A 21410-nucleotide genomic window follows, 5' to 3' on the forward strand; every position below is an offset into this window, starting at 1 on the left:
TTTACCTTAATGTTCTATTTGAGAAGAAGACAAGACTTACATTTCCCTGGGAGCTCCATCTCTCTGAGCATTTCCCTTTCATCTGTTGTCTTCTCATCTCATGCCTTTTCTGACTTCTCTCCACTTACCCTAGAAACTGTTAATAAATTAAATCTCACATGTCCCATAAGAAACCAACTGTTGTTACTAAATTGAGTGGAAATATAAGGTCATGCCATAGGTGACTAAGTACACTCCAGATTTCCCTACGAGCCATGATCTAAATATGATGCCACAGCATCATCTCGACCTTATACTGAGTGAGGGGCTTTATTTCAGAGCACATCCCCGACCCAGAGATAACCTACTATGGCCAACATCTGCAGTTCGAAACTCTCAGCTCTTAGCTGAGTTAAAATTGTAGTTTTTTATGTCAAACATTTTCATGCCTGATGTATCGGTGGAAAATCTTTACTGTAGTACTTGCTGCTCCTGTGTTTCACATAGAAGTATATAGCAAATACATCAAGGACTTATTACTTTGTGAATTAGCATCGTTTTATTAACGATGTGCGTTTGTGGTCAGCCCTACAGAGGCGGACAGACTCTGTCCATGCGATGCTGCTGCCCTGGGGCAGGACCTGGCATTTCCCTTCCCCCGTGTCCGTGACACTCCCGAGTTCCCAGGCCCCGGGGAACAGCTCTGGGGAACCGGAGCCACAGAACCGTGAGCGGCGATGAAGAAAAGAGCTCAACACACCACCCGGGCGGCAGCATCAGCCGAGGCCGATCGGGGCTGAACCGCCCGGGAGAGCCGGGGCGGGAAGATCCCAGACTTGGGGTCAGACCTGCACCCTGGGAAACTGGGAGCTCTCACCGACGGGTCACCGTCCCCGCCAGCCCCTTCATTCAGGACGGCGCTGCGGGGCTGTGCGGGGTCTGTGCGGGGACTGTGCGGGTCTGTGCGGGGCAGGTCCCGGCCCCGGGCCCCCCCCCCCCCCCCCCCCCGCCGCCCCAGCTGCGCCCGTCCGTCAGTGCCGCCCCCCCGGGCGGGGCCGCCCCGCGCTGCCCCTTTAAGGCAGCGCAGCCCCGCGCGCATTCCAGCGGCCGCGTCACCGTTCCGGGAAGCAGGTGGCGTCATCCCGCCGCCCCGTCATCCCGCGGCGAAAGGGGCGGGCGCTCGGAGACAAAGAAAGAATTAAAAATAGAAGGTGAGGGCGCGGGGAGCGCTGTGACCGGCGGGCGGGGCCGCGGCCCCGGCGGGCGTGACGTCACGGCGGGCGCGCGCCTGCGCGGCCCCGCGGGGCCATTTACGGGCGGTCCCGGGGGGCAGGTGACGTCATGCGGGTGCCGCGTCACGTCACGTGCGCGGGGCTCGGTCCCCGCATCCCCCTGTAAGGAGCGCGGGAATGGGGAACCTGGTCCCGGTCTAGCCCTGACCGCCCTCCGGAGCGGGGAGCCGCGGCCGCGGCGCTGGTTCCTGCCGACAGTCCTGCCTCTGAGTCATGGAAGGAGCAGCAGCTTCGGGTGGATTTATGGCTCACGAAACAGAGAGGAGGGTTCTTTGTGCGACACCTGGATTCCCCTGTATTTGGCGTCAGCAGTGGAGCCGGCGGCGATGCTTATCCCCCCTTTGTGGGGTGCTGTGTGAAAGGATAACTCTGTGTCACACTGAGAGCAAGAGCAAACAGCAAAGCCTGGTGCTCTCGCTCCATACTGTGTGCTCTCCCAGTAGAGAAAAGCAATGTGTTACCCGGGGGGATAGTTTCTACGCCCACTGGAATGTGACATTCCCCACAATTATTACATAAGTGTCATGTCAAGGATGCCATTGATATTACGATCCTTCTCTTAACTACAGCAATGACAGCAGTAGCTTATATCTAGAATCTTAAAAGGATGCTGTTTCATTTCTATTCCAGTTGCCAAGGCCGTCTCTGTCAAGAACAGCCTGAGGATGTTCTGTAGCCTTTGTGGTCATGTACTCTCTCTGTGAAGGACTGGCCTTGTCTCTTGTGGCTTTTTGCTAAGAATCAGATACTCTGAAAGGGTATTGGGCCACATATGCAGACAGTATTTGGTAGATGAGGCTTACACACTTGTTACTGTAACTCTATGTGTTTCAATATAAAGCTGCTGGGTCCTTTTGATCCCTTCTCCATGTGGCTTTTTGTGTGTGTGTGAAATTGTGCATAAAAGTTGGTGACTGTATGTCTGTTGCTTTCTGTAGACTGTCCCGGCAGCTTGAATAGATCTTTAGCTTGATTTGCCATTTTCTCAGCTTGTTTGAGTACAAGGAAAATGTTGTGGGCCATGTGAAACAAGGAACTACATCATCAGCAAGTAGCTTCTACTACACTAGTCGCTGTGAGCAGTTAAAAGACATAGAAAAATTCACTAAGAGTTACGCGGTAAACACCAAATAAAGGTCCTTATAAAACACCTGTGAAGTAGCTTGAAATTTCTTGACGGCAAAATGAGCATACCAGCTTCTGTCCCCATGTGGCTGTGCCTGCATCAGCATGCGCTTGCTCTTAAGCTTTCATTTTATGTGAAAGGTAAAATTGTTAGACCAAACCTAGACTAAACTAATCTGAACTAATCTGTACTAACCTGAATTAAATCTCAAATGCGAATATTTTCATTCCACAGTTTAACCAAGTAGTTAATTTGAGATTATTTCCCAATGGTTTTGGATAGGCTTAGCCAAAGTCTTGACTGGAAAATTGAAGGAAGTAGAGATTCAGCCCTTTTTGTGTGGCAACACACTAGAAAAGGCAGCGAAATTTTGGCAATCCTTCTTTTTCAGTCTTTCTTTGTGATAAAGCAGCCTATGTTTGCAGAGGTTGTCTATCCCATTTAAAGGGCTTTGTTGTGCAGTGTAGTGATGGTGGTGTGGTACAGTGCAAACTTGAACTAAATAGCGCTGTCCCAGAGCATTCCAAGGGAGGGGGGTGTGATTAGTAAAGGGTGGCTGTGTCTCCTATTAGACTGAGTCATGCAGGAATAGAAAAGAGAAGTGTGCAAGCTTACAAGGAATGCAAGCCTTTCTCCTTCAAATGCTTTAAAAAAAATGAAATTCCAGAAGCCTGTATCAACAAATTTTTTCTGTTCCTAAAACCAGGATGATAAAGCTGTTCTCTGTCAAAAACCTGGATTACTTCATTAGCTTTTGGAAATGTAATAGCTGCTACTTTTCCGTTAAACTCTTTCTCATTACATGCTACTATGAATATACCTGTTAAACAAAATGGTGTTTGGACCAATATAATTGCTGGAAGTGCAACACAGCAGCCCCAGGATACATTGTCAGTTCTGGAGATAACACTGCATCTCTTCTGAAGGGGGCATTTGCAAGGCTTACGTCATCATTTAGTCACCTGGATGACTGTATGCTGACAAGGAAACAGGCTTTTGTATGAGCTACCAGAATATCATTGCAAAGCTTACTGTAACTTGAAGAAAAAATCTGTACTGAGTGCACGTCTTTGCAGGTGATGTATCCTATACTAGAACTTCCCTGCAAAATAGTTAAATAATCCTCTCATCCTGGAAAAAAGAGGCCTGTGACTTGAAGTGAAGCTTTCCTGGAATTTTCCATTTACCCTTCATGGCTTTCAGGTGGTGCCCTGTCAGAAACAATCTTCCTGGAAGTTTATGAGTACTGAGCAGTATCAGACTATGTATGAGTCTTGCATAATAAATGCCCTCTACAGCAGAGCTATGGATTCTACTCATTTCCATCCCATAATGTGATACATTTTTTTCAATATACTGAATGTCCTCGTGGATGGGATGAACCCAAAATGCTACCAGGCATTGGAATGGGCCTGTCAGCAGCTGGAGAATATTTTCACAAAGCACTCCAATTAAACCAATAGAGTACCTCCAAAACATAAGCCCAGAGCTTAACTTTTTAACTGAGGTGAACACTTAAAAACTGTGGTTTCAACAGAAACATAAATTTGACACCTAATTTTGTCATTATTCTTCCTGTCAGCTCTTTGCTTTCACACAGGTAATAATCAACAGCTGTTCTTTAAGTTCCCTTTTATCAAGGTGTTTTAATTCTTATGAGACTTATGAAGGTCCATGTACATTTAACAAGTTAGATCTATTGATCTGATTAAAAAAAAGCACCATATATTTTCTATTGCCTTCTATCTCTGGAAACCATTTTCAGAGCAGACTAGAAGGAGTTTCTGATGGAAGTTGGATGTATGTGTTCCCTGACTCAACGGGGCTCTTTGTTTTCAAGGAATAGAAATAAAGAGTTTCCTTTAATTATAAGCCTGAGGGCAGAGAGAAAGGAGGGGTGATTTCTGTTTCTCAGTATGATGTTTGTGATTTAGTTCTGCCTGGAGGAGTTGCAGTTTTGTTGCTAAATTATAATTGCACCTTTCCTGTGGCTATAGAGGAGATTTGGCAATGTTACACTTCTGATTTGTGGGAGCTCTCCAAAAAGGTAAAGAGGAGTTTCTTCTGTGACTTGAACATGCTACTTTCCTTCACAATCATGAGGATTTCCTTTTGGTATGAACCAGGGCTGAACGTCAAGTCAGTTCTTGCAGTCTGGCTTTTTCGTTGTGGAGAAAACATGATGCATTTGAAATGTATTTGAAATATCATTTTCTCATTAGATCGTTATGTTATGCAAGGTGGAGAATGGCAGTTACCCTTAAAGCTATTTATTACAATTTATTACACTGTGGTTGTGAATCTAATGAGGGAAGCTGGGATTCAAGAAGGGACATGATGAAAGTTTTTGTAGAAGTGGGCATAGTTGGGATGATGAAGGTTTATGAGAACATTAATGTTTTAAAAAAAGTTTACAAATCCCTCAGTGTGTACAGTTCTTGATCAGGCTTAGGCACTAAGTCAGTATCCTGTAGTTTTCTTCATGGAGCCTCCTGTTTTTCTAGCAATGCCAAAGTAAAGAATTCATGGCTTTTTGCGAAATGAAGGAGTCACCTTATCTTATTCCTTGGATGATAACAGCAGAATTATCAGTGATCATGATGATTCCTTTTTTCCTGTAGAAAAGTGTATTTAAGATGTGAGCAAGAAACTTAGGATATGTGCAGTCTACCACAGGGTGTTTTAGGTAAGTTGTTTAATGCTTTCTGACAAAGACAGATAGTATGTTTTGTGTATCAGAGCAATGTGGTGAGCATAACCTTAAGACTGTTTATCATGCCAGTACCTAAGATAAATAGATATTGCACATTAAAGGCTTTACCCATTTTTTTTACCTTTTACTACTTTCTACAGCGTCTGTAGGAGCTGAAACAATATAGCTATTCATAGATTCTGCTGTAGTCTAATAGTCTCACAAATCTATTTATTCCATTTGTGACATTTGTTACATGATTGAAAATTTGAATAACTTATCCACAAAGTTGCCCTTTTTATTCCTATTCACAAATCCCTGTAAGAGTTAAAAGCATTCAGCTCTAACAAATTTTTTGATGGTTTACTGTGAATTAATTGAAGTTTAATTCATATAGTAAGGCTATCATAGCTTTTTATTTAACAATAAACTTCTTAATAAGTCTCTTAATTTCCAGTTGACATTTTGTCAATTGACCCAGTCCATGCACGAGGTCAGTGCAGGATTGTTACCTGGTAGCATTTATCATGACAGAATAAATGACAGAATTTACAAACTTTTTGTTGTTGCCACCACTGTTTACCAACAGTGCAACTTGAAATTTTACATAAAATGTGATTCACAAGATTCAGAAATAGATTAAGCCCTATTGCTGCATTCTCCATTCTTTCCTGTCCTCACTCGCCTCGCTCCCCACCCCCAAATCAAAGTTTCCAAGACTGTAAAATCAAAATGTTTCACATAAATCTTCTTGGTGCAGCTCAGGCTCCTTGAAAATTTTTTTCTGTTCTGTTTGTTTCTTTAAAAACTTCTTGTCACTTCCTCTGTATCCACTGGGTCTTTTTTTTTGTTTGCTCCAGAGTGATACTTGCCTTTATCTAGGACTGAATATTTAGTGGTCTGGAACTCTGGTGTTCAGCTGTTATTAAAAAAATGTGGATAACTTTATTAAGTTCACAAAGAAACGGCTGTAGTTTACTGTAAATCACAGTGGGAAATATATTTCGCAAAGCAGGAACAGTTGTGTAAAGAAGTTTAAAACAAGTTAAAACCTCGTTGTTTTCCCCAAGGGCTCCTGTTTTTATAACTGTTTAGGTTCATACATTCTTTGGAATTTGTCTTTGCTTCATAATGCCTTAGAAAATGTGAGAGGTTGAAAATGGACTCAATAGATCATGACTACCATTTTGAAACTTCCATAAACAACAGGGCACTGTGTACTGCAGAACATTTATCTAGTGAACACAGCTTAGCAGAGGTCCTAAATCTGTTTCTCATTCAGTTGAATGCACAGCAGAAGCAAAACCAATGCACGAACATGTGTCAAAGCAATAGATTTAAACGTTATCAGAAGTGAACATCATGCAGTTTACACTGGAGGAAAGGATTGTTGCTTTGTTAGAATTTAATCTTTAATTTAGTTGATTTTTCTACATGTTTAAATCTCAATTTTTTTTTAATTGAGTGATTCTGAGATGGTATCTTCTTTCTGCCCCACATTTAAAAGTAATGTAAATCAGATAAAGTTGCTTTCCAACTGGGACATGATCCTGTCCCTGTTGAGTTCAGTGACAGTTCTCACAAACTGAAGTGATGGCGGACTGGGTGTGTAGGTTCTTGGGTGGAAGACACTGGTCCTTCTTGTTTTCCTTTCTTCATATAGATTCATGAGTGACCAAAAGCCACAGGTTTAGCTACTAAAAACCACAACCTACACAATGCTAAAAGTGAAGATCATTTTAAAATTTGTTTGGTTACATTTGACTGGCTATTTTTAAGATCACTTCAATGCGCTGATTTTGTTTGTAGTCTACTGCTCTTCTTGCTAGTACCAGGTATGTAAAAATGTATATTTCTGGTCTTGGATTTGTGTTTGAACTTGGATAACTTCTTACGTTTATGTTGCTGTAAGCGGGGTGCTCTAAGGCTTTCTAATTAGCTTTTGTGTGATTTTGCATATTTCTGGAACTGAGAGGTTTCCTACAAAAGCTTGATTTCTTGATCATCCCAGCAACATCACTAACTTACTTCTCAAAAGACATTTCAGTGTTATCACATGCCTAATTGTAATTTGGCTTTTTAAGCTTTTAAATTTGATCTGTGTTATATACAGTGAAACGGTTTTTAGGGATTGAGTTGCATAATACTTGAATGTTATTCAAAACTCTACTAAAAACTTATTTAATTTTCATCTAATCTATCGTTGGTTTATTAGCATTTTAGAAACATGAATTACAATAATTTGTCATGATAGCATATGTCCTAAAAGCCCTTTGTAATCTGGAAATTTATTTTTTTTTTTTTTTTAACTTTTGTGCTACATGAAACAGAGTACTTAAAAATAAGTCTGATTTTGTTTTAACTTCTCTGATTCAGATTGCTTTTAATAACTGTGATTACTGTGTAGTATCCTGCCTGCCTTCTGGGTAGTTATGCCATCTCTAGTGCAATCTTTGTAAGGGCTTGAGAATGCAGATGAAGAAAGACAGGTTTTATTCTTTTGCTACTTGACAACTGCTGTAGTGTTTTGTTTTTTTCATGATTGCTGTTCTGCTTAAAAGCTAAGTTATTTTGCACTAAAAAGAAACAGTTTTCAGAGCTGTTGAAAATAGGAGTGTATCTGTAATAAAGGTTATTATGATTAATTTTCATGCTTGTTCTCTGAAAAATATAATTTCAAATCTAAAAAGGCATATGTTTGTTTACTTAATGATCCCTTAGAATATGTTCCTGTGTCACTGAGATCAGTAATAACAGGATGAGGTAAGAATTGATTATTAAAGGTAAGATTTTGAAGTTCTTTGAGCATTTTAGCACTAGTGGATGATATTATGCACCAAATAAAGTAGAAATTATCACTTATTTCAGAATGAGTTAGCGTGAGGCTGAGTTTGTTGAAAAGGCCTGTTTTCACTCAACTTGGAATATGAGGATTATCTGTTGACAAATGTATTTAAACCAAACTGGTGTGAATACAAACCAGATGTTTCTTGGGTACATTTTTATAGTATATTTGAACCATACAACAAGGTGACACATTTTTCTTATCAGTATTCCTGATTTTGTGTGGAGGAAATATATATTCTAAGTGTCACTTTGCAGATTCTTGTCCAGTTGCAAATAGCAATCTTGTACAATATTGAGTGCAGCAATGAAAATCTAGATAAAAAACAGAATTACCATCTGTATAAAAGAAAATAAATCATGTTTCTGTAAAACAAATAAGCATTCTTTTAAGATAATTTTCAGCAATCATGTTAAAGACTAGGTTAAATCTTGATTTCACTGAGCACACAAGAGGCTGTCAACGAGTAGCTGATGTCTAACAGAGAATGTAGGACTGAAAACCATGTTAGTATTGTGTGTTCCACACCTAGTTGCATTGATTCAGAGATATCTTCATGTTATAAAACTTTCAATGTCCTGTTTATTTGCTTCCTGTAAACCCTCCAAGTGTGACAGTGAAGATAATGTATGCCCCCAGTCTTACAGTCTCTTTTCCACTCATGAATGTGCTTCACAGGGCCAAGGCAGAGGTGGGACATAATCCCTTCCCTACAGGAGTGAGTTAGCTGCACCCATAGACTATGGTATTGGAATGTTTTAATTCCGTAGCTGTTGATTTATAGTATTTCTAGTAACAGGAGCAAGGGATATTAGTTGGAGTTGGTTTTCCTTTTTTTTCCCCCCACTTGATGTTTCACAAAGATGGGCTTGACAGTTTATGGTTTATTGTGGTCTCTAGCATTTGTAACAAATCTTTTATGATGATGGTACTCATATTAACAATAAGAGCTACGATTTGCACAACTAATTACTGTAAACTGTCCCTTTAATGTGTTGTAATGTTAACTCTTGATTCATTCAGTCACAGCTGTTAATATGGTTGGGAAGATGACTCTCATGGTCTTTGCCTGGTTTTGCTCAGTTCTTCGGTTCATAAAAGAGCATCTCTCCCAGAATTGAATTATAAATTTATGGTGGAAAGTAGTAAATTAAAAGAGAGAAGTCAGAGAGAAGAAATACTTTCTGCCCTTTCCTCAAGGTCTCCTTTAATTTTCGTTACGTGGTGCAATATACAGAGAACATGCTGAAAGCCACTAGTGTCCTTTTTCGGATATCTTCAGATACCTTTTCTCAAAAGCTTAATGGTTTACCAAAAATCCTTATAACATCTGACACTGGAGGTGACCTGAGGTTTTCCAAGTTACTCTGGCAGTTGTGTTAGTGAAGTATTGCATAACTTTCAAATAGGACAGTATGTCCTTCCTGCTTGTATCCCCTTTCTGAGAGCTTCCATTTTAGGATGTTTAGTATTAGTTCATTTTCTTATAACTGATGTTCTGATAATACAGGGTATGAGTTGTACATAATATTTGACTGTGTACAGGTGAGTGCACACTGGAATCAGAACTTTACAGAGATCAAATGAGTCCTTTTCTGAAATACACTGTGCATGTCTATTCCATCTCATCGTGCACATGGAGAGACACCAAAATTCTGAATAAGCTCATGGTAGCCATGTGTCATGACAGTGTGCCCAATTTGAGTCTTTGAGGCATAGTGCTGTTGTGATTAGTTGAGTTCATACTGGAACTATGGCTGAGACAATATACAAGCTCATATTGCATAGTACAAACTTTAACATATATGAAACTGGGAAGTTCTGGTTCTTTCCTCTGTCCTTTTCTAAACATGTTATACAATATGCTTACCTTGTTCTATTTAGATAAATTAGGTAAGAATATGAGCTGGCCATAAAAATGTAATAACAAGTTGACCCTGTACACTTTAACTATAGATATGTACAATGTAGTATAAAAATGTATTTGGCATTTTTGTGCTTGTGTAGCTTTGTCAGTATACAGTTCATCAGCACAAAAGGTGTGTTTGTGTAGCAGTCTTGTTTAGGTTTGATCATATTTTTTTTTCCTCTACTTAGTGATGTTAATGCCTTGCAGAAAGGCAAGAGCATTTTAAATAACATCAGCTTGTTGGGTGAATAGGCCATAGGTATTAGCAGATACACTAACAGGTCTCCAACAGTGACAATGGCTTCTAGCGTTGTTTGCAAAGTCTGGGTATATAAAGTCTAAACAACATGAAGCTGAAACAGGTGCCAGATTTACTGGCATTTAACTCTATTTGTGAGTGCTCAGAAGTCTGACTATTCTCAGACAATATGTCAGTTTGGGAACTTCAGTCATCCTTATTTAGCAGATACCCAAGGGTTCAATGTCAGTTGTCTTGGGGCTGGGTTGTTTTTGCGTCGTGGCTTGTTTGATCCAGGCGCTACTGAAAGCAGCACAAGTCTCTCCGTTGACTTTGATTAGTTGATCACTGTATGACATAATAAGCGTGTGTTTGATTAATTCTCTGCAATTCCAAGTGTGTGCCCACACATAATGGAAGACCATCAGTGGCCATTGTCACTGTTAGTTTTCAGAACTACCTCAGTCTTATCTTCAGACTGAAACCCCCAGTCCTGCACAGTATTACAAATAAGCCATGTAAACAAAAGTTCTTGTCACATAATTGGGCTCAGTAGGAACAACATTTTCTAAACTTGAAACTTTCCCAAAGTCATGGGCACAGATTCATGTGATATGTTACAAAAGTTGCTGATTTCATTGTTTGGTTTTTGAACATGACTTTCAACTTGTAGACAGCTGAAGGTTACTGCAGCCTGTAAGCAGAAGGGCACAAAGGGCAGAGTGTTGCATAGCGATTTGTGCTATGACTCAGCTTTTGCTGAAAGTAATACTCATTTGGTTTCTCCCACTTCCTCCTGATTATCAAGAAGTGCCCTACAGCACTGCAGCAAAGAAACACTGCCTGTTCAAAGAATACTTTCAAAACTTATTAGAAATAGTGAACTGCAGGAAAGAAAAAGCAGTAACTAGTAGAGTTCCTTTCTTAGCTGTGAAGTTTGGGGGAAGTACACATGCTACAGTGTTATTTCTTAGTTTAGGGGCAAAATGTTTGTCGCTTCTTGTATATAGATGTCATAAAACTTTGGACAAAGACAAAAACTTTCTAACAAATATTTGCTGGATAGTATTGTCTTACTGAGGAGATAAAGTGTCAGCTTGTCATAAGTTTTTATATTACCTTACTATTACATTACCTAAATCACCTTAAAATTTATGAATAGCATCCACAATATAGTAGGGAAGTCACATGTTTTTGTATCGTTGCAAAGCACTGTCACTTTGAGGGTTGATGCAGACTTGCATGATGTTCGTACCTTCTAAATAGACTGTGATTCTCAGGAGCGATGAAGTACCTTTTGAAAGTCATATAAAGAAGAATTATAAGCATGATCAGAGTATCAGTCTTCTTTTTTAGAATTTCCCGCTCTGTGAGGTGTCTTCTGCCTTTTTTTCCATTTCACCATGTATATCCATCAGTATTTTCACATGATGAAATGGATAACAGGTCAGAGTGGTATCTACTCTGATCAAAAGCACCAAAAAGTACTCATTCCACTTGGTGCCAAGAAAAATCTATCGCTAATGCTCAGTAGATGCCTCAACCGAGAGCAGAAGAGATGTATCTACTCGAAAAACAAGATATGAAAAGGTTAGTAAGCAGTTTTCCCTTCTACATGTGTGCATAGTAGTCATCCCTGGCCCTATAATGTTCTTCACAATGGAAATTATTGCTGTATTTGAGAATTATATACAGATAAAACTAAGTATAAAGGAACCATTGAATAGCTTTTTAAATATAAATGTGCATCTCTTAGAGAGGATGGGCTACTTTTTCTGTAGTAGCAATGCTTATTGTCTCTCTGGTTAATGTTGTTGTTGTCTTCAAGCCTAGGAAAATAAATGTATTGAAGTAGACTGTAGAGTGTCTTTCATTCTATGCAGAAAGGTTGCTCTAATTCTTTATTAAGAGGCCATTAGATAACAAAGCACATCTTAGAATATTGTCTCTACTCAAAGTATAAGATTTTAGAAGGAAAGTTTTCTGATGGAATTTCTTTAATCTTCTTGGGTATTGGTATTTTTCTTGCATAAAATCTTGCCTCCTACCTGAGGAAAAAAAAGGAATAGGTAATAACTGTAACAGACAGATCTTATTTCTTTCTTACTAGCATGTCAGCATGATCTTGTACTGATTCTACATTTAGGAGCCTTTTTTTGGTCTGCCTTATCCCCTGATATCTGCACATGGAGTAAGAGAGCAGAAAGGTCTTTTCTTCCTTCTCTGTACACTGTTGCTCTGTCTCTTCTCCTTGCAGTCTCTCTAGCATCCTGCCTCTGCATTTCTGGCCCCTGTACACAGTCTGAGCATGGAAGTCATTTGAGAGGAGGGAGCAGTCAGAGTGCTTTTGTGTATCCAGCTCTCTTGTAATAATTTATAAGGAATGCATCAGGAGCACAAATTGTGGAATTTGGAGAACTGCCCTAAGTTGTGCTGATGGTTGTTCATGACCCTGACCCTCACTGAGGAAGGCGCAAGCCACCTCCCTTACATGGTTCCACCACTGCTGGCGTAGAACAGCAATGAATCTGAGTTGATGTGGACAATCTGTAGGTGTTGAGAGAAACCACACGGCAGGAACAACCACTGTGAACTTGACTCCTGTCGTTGTTGTTGGGGTTTTTTTCTGCTGTGTAACTCATGTCCTCACGTTAGCCTAAACAGGTACCACAGTATAAATAAAGTGATGCCTGAGATAATGCGTCCGTTCAAGAAATGCACTCACTTCTGTGTGGCAGGGTGAACTTGGGTGCATGCTTCCTGGGTTCTTTTATTACAGTGGATTTTGCTACTGTCTGAGTTGTTTGTGGATTGTTTATTCTGGAGACATGAGAGTAATTGTGAACAATTGTGAAATGCTAATAGCATATAAGCATTGTAAGCAAGTAACCACACTAGGAAGTGGTGATGTGAGTTGTGTAAATTGACCTTTACCTGTCCTTTAATCTTCCAGTGCCATATCAAGCTGGGTTGTTGGGTTTTTTAATGTATAAATAGGACTTAAATTGAGATCAATATTTAACTTGCAACTTGAACCAAGATTATAGCAAAACTCAATCTAATATCAAATTTCAAAGGAATCTGCGGGAGATTGTCTCTTGGATCAAATAGTAATGATTGATTTGACATTCCAGTCTCATCCCTGTATGGACCTTTTGAAGAATGAAAGTATTAATTCCTGTAAACATAAAGGCAAAACCTAGGGAAGGGAGGGCACTGATCATCCAAGCATGTACTCTGAATCAAAGACTACAAAGAAGCATAGATATATATTTGATTTGCTAATCTTGTGTAAGGATTCAAATTGTATTGCTGTTGTAAAGCTTTCAATTCCATTGAGCTTCCAACTGCCAAAAATAGACCATTTTGTTAGACCATCTCTGAGCATTGTGCTGCCCCACCTACATCTCTGCAAATATCCCAGAAAATTATTCCAAAGCTAGAATAGGCATGTCTAGATTATATTGCAGCCAGTGTTATGACTGTATTTATAATTACTGTAAGTTAACATAATTTTTTCCTTTATGAGAACAACTCTTGGAGAACCTTCTCTTTCTCTTTGATTTTATTATTTCTGTTGGTATAAGATAAAAGTCACTCAGACTAAAGGAGAACAAAAGTTTTTTCTCATGGAAAAAAAATGATATGCTGGTATGAACACATCTTACATGAAAAAAAGTGTGTCGGTTGAACTTCACACTTTTCAAATTCTAAGTGCTGATGTACACAAGAGGTTTTAAAGTAACTTCAAAAAGGACCTTATGATGCATACATCTTGGGTAATTCTGGACATTCTAATTACAGCACTATTTTTACACGTACCCAGATTTAGCCATGTATAGATCTGTAGATTTTCTGTTGTAGGGAAGTGACATAGTATAGAATGTAAAACTGAAATGGCCATATTGAATTAATCTTTAGTGTTCAACTTAAATTCATAAAGATACTTAAATACACTTATTCTCAACAGGTAAGAATTCTAACACTGCAGTTTATAGTAGCAAAAAATTACTTGCTGGAATACTAAGTGACCTGAACTTTTCTAGTCTATCGTTTAATCTAAATGTATTTACCAATGGCTCAAAAAGCATTTTATGTTAAATAAAACTACATACTCAAAAATCACTTGACTGAGGTACAATGTGTTTAGTGAATAGCCAACTTAAGACCCAACGTGAACAACCACCAAAACAATGGTTTAATGCGTGTGGTAGTTTGGCTTTATGAGAATGTTTTGTGGGAGCCACCAGTATGCTGAATTTCCATTAGTTTCCCATGTAAAAGTGATCTTTCTCTCTTTCCTTCATAGCTGCACATCTGTATCCATGGCCACCTTCATGAATCTGAGTTTGCTTCTTGGCTGCATGCACTGGGGGATTCTGTTGGCATAAGCAGAATATAACTATGCCCTGGAAAAAATAGGATTTCTGGATCCTTGTTTGTTTCCTGTACTGGATGTGCATTGCCTGTTCTTTCATTGCTCTGAATGCTGAGCAGACATTACATTTAAATATTAATCCTGCATAGATAACTCTTCTTCCTAGGTCAGCAGGAATGTTCATGGAAGGGCTTGATACAGTTCTGTATTTCCACTTTCAGTAACTGTTGAAATGGCCATCTCTTTTACCTGATAATGTTAATTTTTCACATGAAATCAGGCAGTTCTGTTCTATTTGATGACACCAGTTCAGAATTAAAATATTTTTTCTTAATGCAATGCCATATACATTATTCATAATTGTGAAGCATAGTTACTTAATCAGATATATCTCAAAATACGTACAGAACTGTTCAGGTTAACCATCCAGTCTAATGCATCATCTGTGCCTATGCTGATCTAAAACTTTATCTCATCTGCCAGGTTTTTCACCAGGTAATGTCATACTCACTGTATTTTGCATAACAAGTTATTTGGGGTTTTTAATGCATAAAATGTAACAAGCATTGTTTTAATGAGCATATGGATGTACTTCTCCATATGAGGGGGATATCACAGGGAGTGCAGTTATTAGAATAGGATCAGATACTCTGTTCTGTATGGTAGCTACAGTGTCTGTTTTTAAGATAGGTTGGATACAAATTCCAGATTCCAATCGCTATGTTTCAATTAACCTTTGTATTAATATACCTTGCTATACAAACCACTGTGTTCATATACATTCTTTACCAGGCTGGTGTTCCAGAGAGCACCAATCATACAGTTTGGTAACAAGTAATTTATTTAATGCATATGTATGAATACACATAAAACTGCTGGTTTTATCTATAACTTACTGCTATTCCGATGGATTTAATATTATCAGTTGTAAATTAAATTAATTTATCAAGTTTAGTATTTTCTGTATGAATTTCTAATCAAGAAAGTTCTATCATGAAGAAAAATAATCCAAGGAAGTTATTAAAAACTTACAACAGATAATTAATTTATTTCCTTGTAGCGGATGTTGCCTCACATGCAAATGGAACCTTTTTTACAAATGATTGATTATTAGAATTGCAGAACGTATTACAAAAACAACAGTCATTTACAATAAATATTTAGTTTTCAGTCTTGTGTTCCAGTAAGGCTGTTTGGAAAGAAAACAAGTATTGGGATTTTGGATTACTCACTGTGTAGGTAATTCCTAATCTCTGAAGAATATACATTCTACAGTCCTTGGAAAGTGCACTGATGACTGTATAGGAGATATTGGAATTGCTTATTGCATTACCAAACACTTGATTAGTAAATAATGCTCTACCTAAGAGAATTTTGCTTACAGAGAAATTCCATGTTAGGAATGGTATACCACAGGCTTAAATGAGAACATGTTTTGTTTTTCTCAAATCTGTGATCTGGAATGGCAGCATAGAACGGAGTTATGCTGTGCCAGAAGCTCTTGGTAAAATCCCAAACCCCCACAGAATATATTTAGTTTCATCTTTTGTTAAGCAAGGCTCATCCATGCTTGCAAATCTCTTTAAAAGATATTACTGTTATTACTGATGTGGATGTCTGGAAAATGTGTGTTAACTAACATATACAAACATGCAGACTACGTATTTCTGATGTTGAAATAGTACAGTTAATGAAATTACATGCTTTTGTGGCAAGACTAGCATAAATGTAATTATTCAGAGGCAGGGTTGTGAATTATTTTGATTGGATTTTGGCATTAAACTTGAAGTTAGGTTTGTTTCATGAAGCAGAAAGTCTGCTTTTGGAATGAGATATATGTAAACTTGTTCACAGTATTTCCTTTCACTACCAATCATTCTTATATGCCATGTGTTCTAAACTAAACAGTCTAGATTCCAGATGAATGTTGGTGTCTGCACTACAAACATCTGGTTTATCATCCTTTAGTACTGGTGAGAGATTTCCTCTTTTCAACTCTGAGTTGTCTATGGAAAAATGTTCTGTCTGTGGATTGATCAGGTCTCGTTATCCTCAGTTACTCTGACTTCAGCACAAATGTGGGTATTTTAAATCAAGCCTTGCTGTGTTGATAGCATTTAAAGTTGCCACTGCTCTTGACAGGAATGTTTTCAGGTTTTCATAGGTCAGTGTAATAAATAGGTTTTTATAACCTGCTTTACCTAATTTAATAATTGTTTAAATATATTTCTGCCTTATCTGGGTTACTCCTCCTCCTATAATCCTATATGTTTGAAAGTTAGCTGTAGAAACCTTTGCTAAGCTTCTCATAGTCTGACTTTCTTCATGGAAGTCACGTCTCATATTTAGTTGCTTACTTCATCAGGCTTATTTGCTTAAATGCTCTGCTATGTCAGTGCTTAACAATTTAATCCTTAACAACACTTAAGAGTATTGCATCACCTATATAAGATTTAGAAAGCTAGTGGCCAGGCTGGGTAATTCTAGGAACCCAGTTTCTGTATTAATCTGAGAACTGTGAGTTAATGGTCATTCTCTCAGACAAGTTAATTTTCCCTCTCTGTTTTATATCTGATTTCAGCCTTCAAGAGTTTGGAATTTTCTGAAAAAAACTGAGAACAGGGGTTGTTCTCTGAAATGTATGAAGAAGGCAGGATCAAAATTTGTAAATAAGAATTCTGCATAGAATCGAATACATGACTTTTATTAGAATACTTGTTGAGGTTTCGTATTACAGTTGTGAGATTAAATTCAGTCTATCAAATGAGAAACAAATTGCAGTCTCCTTTGTGCGAGGATCTGTCACCTTATATAAGCATAGATTCAGGACTTTCTTTAAGCCCACATCCAGTGGCTTTTTTATCACACTTTTTGTTTTTCAGCCCTGAGTATATATCAGGAAGGATACCATTACATAGGCTTTCCAAAAGATTTCCGTTTTGCAATGAACTTGCTACCAGGCCTCTGACAAAATTCAGAAAATGTATTCAGCTGTATTTATTAATTCAACAGAATGATATGAGTGATACTGACTGAGCAAAATGCGGTCTAACACTCAAGACATTAACATTTCTGACTACAGTGTCTTAATTTTTAATGAAGCCATACCATTTATTCCAAAATTTCAAGGAATACCCTCAGTATAATTTTGATATTTTCAACTGATTGTGTTTATATATGAAAAATCTAGTTTCTGTTCAGTTTATTTGATTTTATTTCATGTGTCTTAGCCTCCTGGAACATTTCTAGGTGGTCAAGCAAAGAAAGTCAGAAGGCCTCATATAAAACAGAACAGTAGGGACTTGTGATTTAGGGGTAAGGAATAACGAAAGGCAAGCAAAGTAATAGTTGTTGAAATGGATGGAATTAGGATTGGTGAAATGAGGATTCTGGTATGATTTCTTTCTGTTGTCAGAAAACATGATTTTTCAAATGTAAAATGTTTTCTTACAATAAAAAGAATTCTTGTCATCTTGTGGAGAAGCAGATGAGCTACTTCATTTAAATTCTGTTTTCCAGCCAAGCAAGCAAGAGCCTGAGGGAAGTATGGAGACACATTTATTTCATTTACAAAAATGCAGCTATTATATCTTTATTTTCAAGGCCTCCTTGCACAGGAAGCTTCTGGGTCTGAAGATCAACATTCACTGCTTCACGTGTCCCAGACTGAAAGATATTCCACATATGATGTCTTGTAACATCTTGCAGGGAGACACTTGGAGACAACTTACGCATTTCTCCCTATGCAGGGTTTCATTTTGCCACTCTACTGTGGAAAGAACTACTGTCATTAGACAAACTGTTTGGATTAGGAAAGTACTAAGAAATCCATCTAGCTACTTGAAGTGTAGTCAAAAAATTGCAGGGCTTTGTCCTTGTGAAGCAGCATCCTGCTGTTCCAGTCCTTTCTGCTAGCACAAATGGCTTTATGTGGACTGATTTACTTTTAAGTCAGTTATGTCAGACATGTTTCATAAGTCACATTGTGCTTTATTGCTGGAATTAATCCACTTCTGACTTTTTAGGTTAAATTAATAGCGTTGTTGAAAAATGTAAGCTGCCCCTGGCTTGATTATAATAAGCTTGTATGACCATGATCATGATGACACCTAGAGTTTGTCAGTCTCCAGCAATTTTAGCAAGGAATTGTGAGGCTTGGTAAGTTGGAAAATGAAATTATGCCTTTCTTGGTCCTTCACACATCTTCTGCTTCTTAAGGATGACTTATTAATTATATGGGGTTTAAAAGTCAGAACATTATATAGTTCCTTCCTGTTTCAACATTTCACAGAATGGTAGTAATATACAGATTATTCATGGAAAAGTTACAATAAGTTAACAGTACAGTGATTCCCTAATGGGTGTGTTTTGAGGAGTTAAAAAGAACAAATAACAGTGCATCAGCCTCATGCTTAAAATAGGTTCATGGTGCATATGATTAAGTGATACGACTCACGCAGTTTTGATTACTGTGCTCTGATTTTTATCACATTTTGTGAGTTAGGGTTGATTAGCTTCAATAAAAACTTGGACAAGAAACATTCACCGACACTTTCTGTGTTTTAGGAATTGGTATTAAAAATTTGGTATTTGAAAATCACTCTTCAAGGAAGGTGCAGTGGAAAGCTGTGATACAGAGGTGTCTTTGAAAGAAGCCATTTGTGGTTCAGTAAAGATTCTTTTCAAGGTTGTTAACCTGTATATCCTTAAATTATGTTTATATAGCTGCCTGAATTATTTCTGTAGTTTCAGTTGGAATATATTCCCTAACCAAAACAGTTGTGTAACACAGCTTTTACCATTTGCCCTGTGGATGCTTACCTTTCAGTTACAGCTGAAGTAAGCTCTGGCTAATTTCTAATATAGTTGCACTGGTTAAAATTTTTCATACTCATGTGTTTGAATATTAATTAGGATTTTAGGCTTATTAATGTTGTTATTACTGCATTTTGTCAAGACATAGGGCTGTCATCCAAGAAGTCTCTATCTGTCGGTTTACAGTCTTGCCTGAGGGTTGACAACTGTTTTGTTCTTAGAATTTGGAGTGTATCTGTTGTAATCAACTGTTGTTGCTAAAATGTTTAAATCTGTAATGTAAATGCACTGGAGGACTATGAAAGATGCCTTGTTTTCTATTGGATATAATTAAATTTCAGGTTTTTTTAAAATGAATACGTTATGTTCAACTAAAGATATATAAACATATCTTGTTCTATTTGATTTTCTCTTTAAAGTGCTCGTATATTTTCCTCCTCTCTTAGCAGTCACAGTTTTTGCATCAGAATGGGATGTTTGCATTTGAGAAATTTTTCAGCAGAGCTTGCATCTTATTTTCAGAATACTAGTATCTTACTCAAAATTTGGCAGGAGTGTGTGAGCTAAAACAGCCCCTTACAGTTTAAATCTTTCCAAGGTTCGTGTTCCTCACTTAGGAACCATGACATGGCAAAGTATTCTGAGGTTAGTGTGAAACCTGAAGGGTGGTTTTTGTGATGAATACCAGGTCCAGGTCTATACAGTGAATCTGCCTCTTACAGCTGTGTCAGTTCATGTTGTCAGTGTTTACTGTTATCACAGTCCAGGCATAAGAGACAAGGGACTGATTTTTATCATGCAAGATATTATGGCATATGTCATATGAATTAGAGTAGTATCATCTTGCTTCTCTAAATATGTGTGCTTGGGTGGAGGGACTTTATATAACAATGATAGCTGTTCCCTGCTCTCATTGAACACAAGGGGAGATAACTAAGTGCCCAAGCCAACAGCATAATAAAAAAGAAGGCATTTCAGTTTCCAAAAGTTCAAATTAACTTTTAAGAGCAAAAACTCTGAACCACTGTAGTTTGTGTATTAAGTATCACACTGACATTTTATGCTGCCCTTAATGAGATGAACCCACAACTTACAGCATTAGCCACACCTATCTGTCCTGTATTTTACCTAAATCTACCTGTCTTGGAAATGTCTTAAAAATTAAGTCAGTCTTAATTTTGATACTCTAGATAGGCTGTCTGTCCTTCCACAGTCATGGTGGATAACTCTTGGGCTTGCTGAGGGAGAGGCCATGGATGATGTTTCTAGAAGGTGTAACATCTGTGGTACTAGAAGGTGTTCTCCACCTTGCCTGAGCCAATAGTGACATGGTTGCATTATGTCTTTGTGCACTGTGCATGTGACTTTTCCATATCCCTGACCAAAACTTTGTGATTTATCCAGGATAATTTAACTGCATGAGTAAGAACATTTCTGCAGTATGCATCTTTAAGTTATCTTCTAATAGAGAGTTATTTTGCCCTTTGCTAGGCCTTTTTATTTTAGTGGTTGCAGAGGTTAATGGGATGTCTTGTGTTCAGATTGTGATGCTACTTTTATATGGCTGCAAAAAATAGCTTGGTGATACAATCCTTACACTTGTAAACCTGAGGAGGTATAGGATCCCTGGAAGTATAGGTCAGTTGCAGTATTTAAGGGCTCTTCTTCACTCAGAGGCACTAAAATTTTAACCTTTTTAATGTTTGCATGTGAATAATCATGTATTGTTAGAGTTGCACAATTTCCAATTCCCTGCCACCCCCGCCCACCCCAGGCCTTGTTATGATGTGCTGTTGAGCTGAAAATCAGAACCAATCTCCCCCTCTTGGGCTCTGTTCCAGCAGTGTTTATGTCCTTGGGAACAGATGCTTCTTTCTCATACTGTCTGCTGTTTGCCTGCAGTTGTTTCCCAGTTCCTTTAAATCACAGCACTGAGATGCCAGCAATCCAGATACTAGAGATTCTGCTTTGTTTTTCCCAGGCAGAAATGTGATTTAGTAGTTACCTGTTCTTTGACTGGAACTTTTTAAGGCACCTTAATTTTAAGTATTTGGGCTTTCTGTAAAATACTTCATATGCTGTAAATGAAGATGTATCATCTCAAAAACGAGAGTCACATGATTGATTGCAAATGAC

General features: G+C 38.3%; 1 long non-coding RNA gene across 1 annotated transcript in view; it reads left to right on the top strand.

The window, feature by feature from the left end:
- The first annotated feature begins 1046 nt into the window (after nucleotides 1-1046).
- Nucleotides 1047-21410, top strand: part of LOC116784805 — a 54785-nt gene continuing 34421 nt past the window's right edge. The window contains exon 1 of the long non-coding RNA XR_004356249.1: nucleotides 1047-1190. This is a non-coding gene — a long non-coding RNA (uncharacterized LOC116784805). The remainder of the gene's footprint in view (nucleotides 1191-21410) is intronic.

Source organism: Chiroxiphia lanceolata, chromosome 3 (genome assembly GCF_009829145.1).
Source record: "Chiroxiphia lanceolata isolate bChiLan1 chromosome 3, bChiLan1.pri, whole genome shotgun sequence".
In the NCBI taxonomy this organism is placed as follows: domain Eukaryota; kingdom Metazoa; phylum Chordata; class Aves; order Passeriformes; family Pipridae; genus Chiroxiphia; species Chiroxiphia lanceolata.